The sequence below is a fragment of the Sciurus carolinensis genome, chromosome X (assembly GCF_902686445.1).
Source record: "Sciurus carolinensis chromosome X, mSciCar1.2, whole genome shotgun sequence".
NCBI classification, from domain to species: Eukaryota; Metazoa; Chordata; class Mammalia; order Rodentia; family Sciuridae; genus Sciurus; species Sciurus carolinensis.
Window position 1 is genome coordinate 73,108,195 of NC_062232.1, and position 9,798 is coordinate 73,117,992.

Consider the following 9,798-nt stretch of genomic DNA (forward strand, 5'->3'; position numbering starts at 1 on the left):
ATGCAAAATAATGAAATTGAACCCTTATATGCACAGGACACAAAATAAGAGAGAGAGAGAAAGAAATAAAAGGAACTGTTTTAGTCAGCTTTTTCATTGCTGTGACTAAAATATCTGACAAGAAGAAGAACACATTTAGGGAAGAAAAGTTCATTTGAGGGCTTAGGGTTTCAGAGGTCTAAGTTCATAGAATGCTGACTCCATTCCTCAGTGCTTGAAGTGAGGAAGAACACCATGGCTGAAGAGTGTGGCAGAGTGAACCAGCTCACATGATGATCAGTGTATGTACGTATGTTTAGAGCAGAGCCTGACATAGATTAAATGCTCAATGAACATTACTAACAGTACATGTATCAGAGATTATTTACCTGGTACATAACTATAATAAATTTAAAATGTATAGGTTTATATATTATAAAATCATTTTCAGTTGTCAGTGTAAGGATCTGACAGACTTCTGACCAAGAACTAATAAAAGTTCTCTTCTATCATTAACTGAATCTTGTAATTTCCATGGGCCAGAAAATAGACCATTATATTTCTTCTACTCTTATAATACGTGGAAACTATTCAATAAATTTCTTGAATGCTTTATTTTCTATGAAGTGTTTTTAGATCCTAAATGGACTTCAAACGTTCTAGATTTCTTTATAGAAATCATCCACTTTGTTTTCTTTACAGCTTGTCCTTGTTACTTTCAAAATTTGAAATTCCAACCAATGTAAGAAGTAATCTAGCCTCCTGAAATGCAAGGAGAAATAATTTTCTGATAATTTCTGAATCTATTCCATCCTTCCCCTGTATGCCTATAGATTATTCTCTACTAGTTTACTTTCTCTACATTCTTTTCTTTATTTTATGTTTGTTAGATATTTAACACATTTTAAAAAGTTAAATTTTGTTATACATTTAAGAGAGTTTTATAAATTCAAGAAATGAAGATGATCCATCATTGATGATAGAAGAAAATATCATGAGGTCTTTAATCTCCAGATACTTGGGAAAGCTTGTATTTGTTGTAGATGTTCCCTTATAAAAGAATAGGAGTTAGTAAAGCCCGTAATAAATATAAATGGTCTCAAACCATTGATTGTATACCAGGGTTTTGATTTTCAAAGACCAAAAGTAATTATTTCAACATTAATGGACACTCAATATTCAACTGAGCAATTTTTATCACACAGAGGAGTTTCACTGAAGCAGTCAGATATCAGAGATGTGATTAGAATAAAATTAACTTTAGTACTCAGTGACATCTTTGCAGAAGTATGTCGTTAAAAATGGCCCTGATGGTTATAGACTGGTAGTTTATGTTGCTCTCATGAAGTATATTTTGAATCTATTTATACAACTACCAGGTCTACAGATTTGAGTTGTTAGTTGAATGCATAAATTTTCATTATTTTAAGGAGAAAAAACTGTAAACATTTTGAATAATATCATCATTACAAATTACATTCTGACACAGAGTAGAAGATTTTGATATGAAAGGGAAATTGCAGATTAAATTTCATATATATTAATATCATAATGATAAAATTAAGATATTTTTTATCAACATAGTAACCTCTGAAAACTTAGAAAATTCAACAAACCAGCCAGAGTATTTCAGGTGAGGATGCAACAAATTGAAGAAATTTTATTGTATTTGAAACCTTGCAATAATGCTTTTTATGCATTTGCTTCATTTCTTGATTCCCCCAGTATCAATACCTTATTCTTGAAAAAAAAATGTATGTGAGTAACCTAACTAATCTGGATTATTTTGATAGAGGATGGCCATCTCCTTTTCCTAGTCTGTAGTGTAAAAATGACAATGTGCATGCAACAAATAGAATCACATGAACAAATAGATTGTATAATTCCAAGGGTGAAATACAAGAAAGTGGAGAATGTGTAAAAGAAATACAAAGTCATTTATAGCCTTGGTAACTTCACAGTGAATAAATATGCATAAATAATACAGATTTTAGTAAGTAATGAAAATGTGTTTTTACTTGGCCATAAATAATATTGGCAGTTTGATGCCATATGGAGACATTAGAGATGCTCAGAAAAAATATTTTATTATAAAACAAAACACCAGAAGGAGTTGTCAAATATTTGAATGACAAATACAGATTCTTAATTTAAATGGTCTTTACCATTTATGATTAGATTTCTCTGTCCATTCACAAGATTGTGTCCAAAATCTGTTTCTTTTTTCTAAATATTAATCTCTCCTAAAACTATTTTCAATGCACAACTTTAAAAAGTTAACTGTGCTTTGAAAAGAAAAATCCAAGTGTAAACCATGCCATTGTTAAATGAAATTCTTGTTAATTAAATATTAACAGTGATTCCCACTGACTGAATGAATGCAAAAATTATTTGTGAATTGTGAGCAAACATTTATTCCTGTAACAGAGAGCATTCCACAGGGAAGCAAAATATAAGGTACAATAAAGCATTTAATAGGAAAATTTAGTACTCTCATATTTTTTAATCTCTTCCATCCTCCCCTGAATGCCTATAGATTATTCTCTACTAGCTTATTTTCTCCATTGTATAGACATTGTAAGATCATACATTTATATTTATGAAGGTAAAAAAAGTAAACTGGTGGGAGAAAAATAGTTACATATGTAAGAGAACACAGTTTTTTTCAACCAGTACTTTGGTAGAAATCTAGAGGGGAAAATGATGGTTTGCTTTCTGGAATACAAACTAGTGGTACATATGAAAAATTGTTTGTATTATATTGCATTATTCCATGTTGTGTGAGGAGAAGTTTTGGGATTTTTCCAAATATGTGAATCTCTCATAGGGAGTGTAAATGAGAATCAAAAATGATGACTTTATCACCCGTATTTGAAAAATAGGATTAGACTATAAGCAATACAAAATAAATAGAGTTATATGCCCCTCTGTTTAGATTTCTTTTTCCTCCCTCTACCTTTGGAGATACTTCATTAATTTAGAAAGAAAAAAAATACATGCAGGTGTGCAAAAAGGATCAGATCAAATAAGAAGTATAAAGTACAAATAATCCCCAAGAAAAAAGTTTGGAAGTCTCAAAAATACCTGTTTATATTGCAGTTAGAGAAATTAACTATTGTTATTTTTAAATTTTGATGCTGAGTTTATAGTCACTCTTATGACAACGGCTCTAAACTCCATGTCTGCATTATAGAGACTCCACGAATTTGGTCACAGGTCTTTACAATGTGCTTGTTACAGGACACTTCTTTATTCTGGAACCGAAACTAATGTTTAGATGTCTGATCCATGACCAGCTGTCTCTCTTTCAAGAAACTTCATTATACTAACAGTGTTCCTTGTGCTTTTTTCTGACCTTCGTCTAATATATTATTGTCAAGAAAGTCTCTGTCTAGAAGATCCCTGATAGAAAGAGAAGTTAGGTTTAGGTGTGTTTGTTAGTTGAGACACACAGGAAATGGCTCAGTAAAAAATATGAAATAACTGAAGCATTTCATTATTTACAGATGTCAAAGAAGATAGCATACCTTAGAGTACTAACAGGGAGAGAGGAGCCAGGACACATATGCTGAATCAGATGGGAATGGGGAGCAGGAATCTGTGTCATGGGTGACTAACCTCTGCTATTGGAATGAAAAAGCCCAACTGTATTCAAAGTAGATGCCAAGGAAACATTCAAAAACAGAGTTTCACAGAACCATAGGCACCCTGATCTGAGATTTCTAGCCTCTAGAACTGTGGAAAATAAGTTTCTTTTGTACCAGGTATTGAACCCAGGGGTACTCAACCACTGAGTGGCATCCCCAGCCCTTTTTATATTTTATTTGGAAACACAGTCTTGCTGAGTTGCTTAGGGCCTTAATGAGTTGCTAAAGCTGGCTTCGAACTTCAGTCCTCCTGACTCAGCCTCTCCATTTGCTGGGATTACAGGCATGAACCACTGTGCCTGGCAAATTTCTCTTATTTTAAGTCACCCAGTTTATGTTACTTTGTGACAGCATCCCTAAGACAGAAATATTGAATAAATAATTACTTCATCACTCATGCATTCATTTATTCATCCATAGAACAAATATATGCCTAGCTCCTTCTTTATGCTATGCATTATGCCAGAAACTGGAAATCCAGGGGCATCAAAAAATGACCTGTTCTTTGTCTGTAGGAGTTTATAATCATGAGTTAGAAATATATGTCACATATAAAATCATAAAATACATAATTACAGAATGTTAGAATTTCTTTGAATGTAGAATTATAGTGCATTATGAAGATACATATTACATATTGGATATATGTAAGGAGGAAGGAAGGTTATAAAAGACTTATTTGAGGAATTGACTTATAAATTAGAACTAATAGAGGAATAAATGTTAATTTAGTGAAGTGGTATAAAGAGAAAAGAACATGCATATCAGATTCAGAGGTTCTGAAGTAGGAAAAGCCTAAAATTTCCTTGAACTGAAAAAAAAAAAAGGTAAGCATGTTTGGACTCCACAAGGTACCTTAAAGGGTAGTGAAATAAATCAAGACAATATTCATTAGGGGCTGGGATTGTGGTTCAGTGGTAGAGCACTTGCCTGGCATGTATGAAGCACTAGGTTCAAGCCTCAGCACTACATAAAAAATGAAATAAAGATATTTTGTCCATTATAACTAAAATAAAAATTAAAAACCAGTATTCATTATATTCATACACCAAACAATAAGATAGTGTCACATTTAGAGTGAATATTAGTCCTGAGTGTAAGTTGAGATGGATGACCTTTTTTGTGGACCAAAGATGTTGATTTTGCATAAATGATCTGCATTTGTCTGAAGTACAATGAGAAGCTACTGAATCATTTGGAAAATCCTACACATGCTTTTAAAGTGATCCAAATAAGATATGATGATAACTTATAGTAAAGGAGTAATTGCCAAGATGAATAAAAATGGAAAAATAAGTTATCTAATATTTAGCATCAACTTAATATTAAATGTGATATGTGCCAAGAACTATAAATGGCCTGAAATTTATATTGCCTTCAAGATAACAATATGAAGTAGACCTGTACTTCAGAGTAGGTTGCATTTTCCAAATCTTTATAATGGGTAGTAAACCTGCCTAATCTTTATGGTAGAGGAATATACTATCTTTATTATACCAGATAGTAAACAAACTTTTTCCTTATTCTGTAGAAGTGTTATCTTTATTTTCCTAGACTGATAGTTACACAAACATCCTTGAAAAGATAGTCCAATGGAAAGGAAGTGAATGACAATACTCATAAATCATTTAGAAAAATGAAACACTTATGGTGAATGTCTCCCTAAAGCATAATAAGTAATGAAGAGATAATCTTCAAGAAAGATTTTGAGATTTATAACTTATGCAAGACAAAGTGATGCCTGTCACTAAAATACAAATACTAGTTGAAAAAAAGTTGGATTGCTCCTGTGTATATTCTCTTATTGTCATTAACACTTTCTGAAAATGGGAAGGGTGAATGAGGGAAGGTGAAGTAGTGGGTCAAGAGTTAATGAAGCTGTAATTGAATAATATTTTTTTTTCACCTAGGAGGCCAGGACAGAAAGAAAGTCAAACCTGACATTTAAGCAGGCAGTTAAATGTGTTAAAACCACATAGACCAGAAGTGTAATGATAAGACAGCATAGGTAGAGAAAATAAACTGAATCATGGCAGCAGGGACAGGTCTTGGATTAAAAGGAAACAATATGGGACCATGCCAAACATAAGAGCATTGTCAGTAAGCACACAAGGGACTGGCATTATTCCAATGACAATGTCATATAATTCAGGGTTTCCTAATTGTTTTGGTGTATGGGCTGTGTGGGTGGTCTCTGGTCAATATAATACACACCTGGATTCATGTCACCAGTTAGGCCATCAGTCTGGTGTATGAAGCTGTACCGGGTGTTAAGTGGGTGACAATGAGAAAGTGCTGTAGCCACTGGCTCAGCTCTATTTTGGGGAGGAATAATCTGAAATTTATTAGAATGCTAACCTTCTCCATTAGTAGCTTGAACCTCATGGTGGCAAACTGGAAACAGATTATTGCCAACTACCACATGCAGTTTACTTTATTTGTGTCATGTAGGGATCAGGACTCAACTGAATATGTTACCTATATTACCAAAGACTCCAAGAGACAGAGAGACTATCACATACTGTAGTGTCCCAAAGTATTTGCCCAAGACATTGTCGGCACCATTGTCCAGACCTTCAAGTTGCACTTCAAAAAATATCTAAGGAACAAACCAAAGTATGTCATCCCCATGATGGGATAGCTGGTTTTGATGGTTCAACTTAGGATAATGAGGAAGAAGAGTCACTCAGCCAGAGCACTATAATGACTACCTGTGTAAGGTGATAGACATGAGGCTTTGGGAAGGAGATACTTGAGGGAATGCTCAAACTACACTGCCCAGTACCTAAACCTCTAGCCATTCATGTGCTACATTGCCTAGATGGCAACCTGTTTGTGGAAACCCAGAACTTTAGAAAGAGATGCCATCTCTACCACCTTTCCTGTCATAGAGTTCTTTGATGATCCTTTCTATTTTAACATCCAGGAAGCAGACAAGACTTGGAAAGCAAGGGGTAGAGATGAGTTCCCCAATCCTCCCATCATGGCAGCATACCCTGTGACCACTTTGACATAAAGCCCTTTGGAACATGCCCTTTGCAAGGGTCTACCTGCTGAGTCAGTGTCAATAGCTGAACAGCTCTTAGGAGAGCCTTGGTTCAACTGGACACTGAGATTGTGTGACACCGAGGTACTGCTTCTGTTAATTAGGAACTTACTGGTTTAGGAGAACATGGGAATAGCTGGCTATTATGTACTTACATGCTTGCAGAGTAGGCAGCCTATAATGCATCCTGAGGGTGTGATTTGGTCTAGCAGTCACTGACCCAGTGTCAGGCATTTCATTAGATATGACATGGACAATCAATTGTCCACAATCTCCATAGGGAGCAAACTCTGTACAGCAATCTAAAGGTAAACAGTGTTTTGCTTTTTAATCTCTCTCCCACAATAGTACCTCAACCCTTGCACCCTGTTCCCTGACTCTTGAGATCTCACATGGGTGAGTTTTGTGGGCCTAATATTGTATAGGACCTAAAATCATTTTGGACACTGGGTTTAGTGTCCAGCTGAGTAAGAGGATTTGAGTTAAGAACCTGCAGTTGAACATTGCTTCTCCTTAAACTTTACCAAAGTATTACTGTACAGAGTGGCCCCATTTTATGGGCCTTTCCAGTACCAGTCTGAAATCTGTTCCCTAAAAAGCTGGGTGCTTGTAATGGAAAATATCCTGTGATGATAGAACAGGTAAAGTGATTGTCCTTCTGGGGAAAGAGGAATAAATCAAGACTCTGTTCTACACTTGGCCTTCCCAGATTCCTCTTAACAATTCCCCCTGCCCATTGTTCAAACTTTGCCTTTGACCATCTCCTAGATTTAAATATATTTTATGTAAAGGGTTTTCAGTTTCTTAATTTCAAGGATTGGCACGTTGACGCATTGTCTTCAGGAACCCTGTCCTCTCCTTGCTAAGCACCGTTCCAGTTGGGACAGGTATTCAGGGATGATGGATATCTCTTCTCCCTGGTGATATGCATCTGTTACAAATTGCCCTGCATCCACGCTCCTGGTTAGGGAGATATGGTTTGCTTCCCTGTTCAGTGCCTCCTGGTCAGGTCTCCACACAACAATGGGTCTTTTTATATGTTTTATAATTTAAACTCCTCTCAGGTTTTGTAATTATTGTATCCTACAGACAGAGTGCAGCTCTTTTTCCAGTTTCCTCCCCCTTGTGGAGTGCTGAAGGAATGATTGAATTTGTGCCACCTGTATAGTTAACTCCTCTGAGTTGATTTTGTAGAGGCAGGAAAAGGGGCATTCACATTTTAAGCTGTAGACAATCTCCAAATACCATTTATATATTTGGATTTGCAATCATTTTTTATTTGATAGTTGCATTATAATTTGGGACTGAAGATTACTTTTGTAATTTTGTTTTCTGTGGTTTATTGTTGGACACAAAGTGCTAATAACCAGTTACCTTCATGTATCATCTAACCTTCCCAGAGATGGCAATGTACGTCCTCCATCTGTGCTATTTAAAAACAAGAAACTTATGTTACTATGAATGAGTCTATCATTTAAAAAATTCAAGCAAGAAATGGCTATAAAACACTTTTTAAAAAAACATTCCAACTATTCACTTAGTTCTCCATTCATCATATAGCTACCTCTCCTTTTTTTAACTAGATTTGTAATCATTACTTGTACTGTATTCAAGATTTTAACACACCCAGAAAATCAGTTCTCACTTTCTCTTGATAAAAAGAAAAAGGCATTCTCTCAAGTACTTGCTCACTAACTTATAACATTTTATCAAACTGGATCATAACCAGAAATCAATAACTCTTATCCTTTTAACAAGTTCATTTCCTTTTTCACATAATTACTTCACCACATTATTATAACCAATTCAACGTTTTCATTTTTGTAATAGATCTATAACTTCATTTAAGGGAAATATATTCATATTCAAATCATGTAGTCTTTTTTAAGATTCAAGAATATGAAAAGTGATCTGTGAAACTTCTGTCTTTTAGAAAAAAAGATTACAATTATGACATATAAATACATTTTAATAAATATAAATCATGTATATGTATACATGTAAATACAAATACAAAAGATATATACAGTCAGTGTGAAAAGTTTGTGGAGACTAAAGAAAATATACGGAAATAGAACATAAAAAGTAATACCAATATTTGAATAAAAAATTTATAACATTCTCATTCTTACATTATGCATTTATCATATTTTAAGTCTACTAAAAGTTTTCTTGTTCAATAACTACACTTGTGTTTAAATCTCTCTTCTGAATTAGAAACACAATAAAGAATAGAGCTTGTACAATATAAAGAAGGTATCAATAAATCAACAAATGTCTGTGAAGACAGAATTTCAGAGAGGATTCAGGATCAGAGTCAGATATGATGAAATCTGGGAAACTAATTGAAATCCTGGATATGGAATAGCTGAGGCAAGCAACATCTCCTCACCCTACCCTAAGTATGCAGAGACCTGTTAGCTTACTTTTCCCCAGACAAAAATCACAGCAATATTCTCTCAAGAAATTAAACAATCTGATGAAAGTCTTCTCTTACAGGCATTGTAAACCCCTACAATAAAATACTGTCATACAAGCACAGAGAGTTGAGGATACATCTAATTCCCCACTTTCTCACAGTTAATAAAAACATGACAATTTATATAATATATTCACTGCATAAATAGCCACACAGATATCCTATTCATGTTAGAAATCTAACCTACTTAGAAAACAATAGAGGGGAACCATACCAACTACCTAGACCTTCCTAAATATGAACAGATGATCACAAATCACTAGAAAAAAAGAAGCAAATTCTCAGAATGAAAATGAAGATCAAGATCAATAAAAACAATTCCCAGAGAAAACAGGACATGTAAGAAAACTTTAAAAAAATATACTTAGCATTTTGGTAAGCTTTTCCATGCATAAAACAATAACATAATGCTATTTAATAATAAGAGAAAATAGTGAAAGTCCTTTGAATTTAAAAATAGAATATCTAATATAAAACTTCAAAAACAGAAGATAAAGTTTGGGAACTTCCTGTAAAGAGACAGAAAATATGACAGTAAATAGCTAAAAGTGACCACTACACAAAGACCAATATTCAGTCAGTAAGAGTCAAAATGCAGAGAAGAGAGAGGAGGTAATTTAAAGAAAAAACAGAAAAGAATATGCCAC

The 9,798-nt window shown here is 34.0% G+C and overlaps 1 pseudogene; it reads left to right on the forward strand.

Annotated features, from left to right (window-relative positions):
- The first annotated feature begins 5,702 nt into the window (after window positions 1-5,702).
- Window positions 5,703-6,642, forward strand: LOC124971546 (SHC-transforming protein 1-like; annotated as a pseudogene).
- Window positions 6,643-9,798: the final 3,156 nt, after the last annotated feature.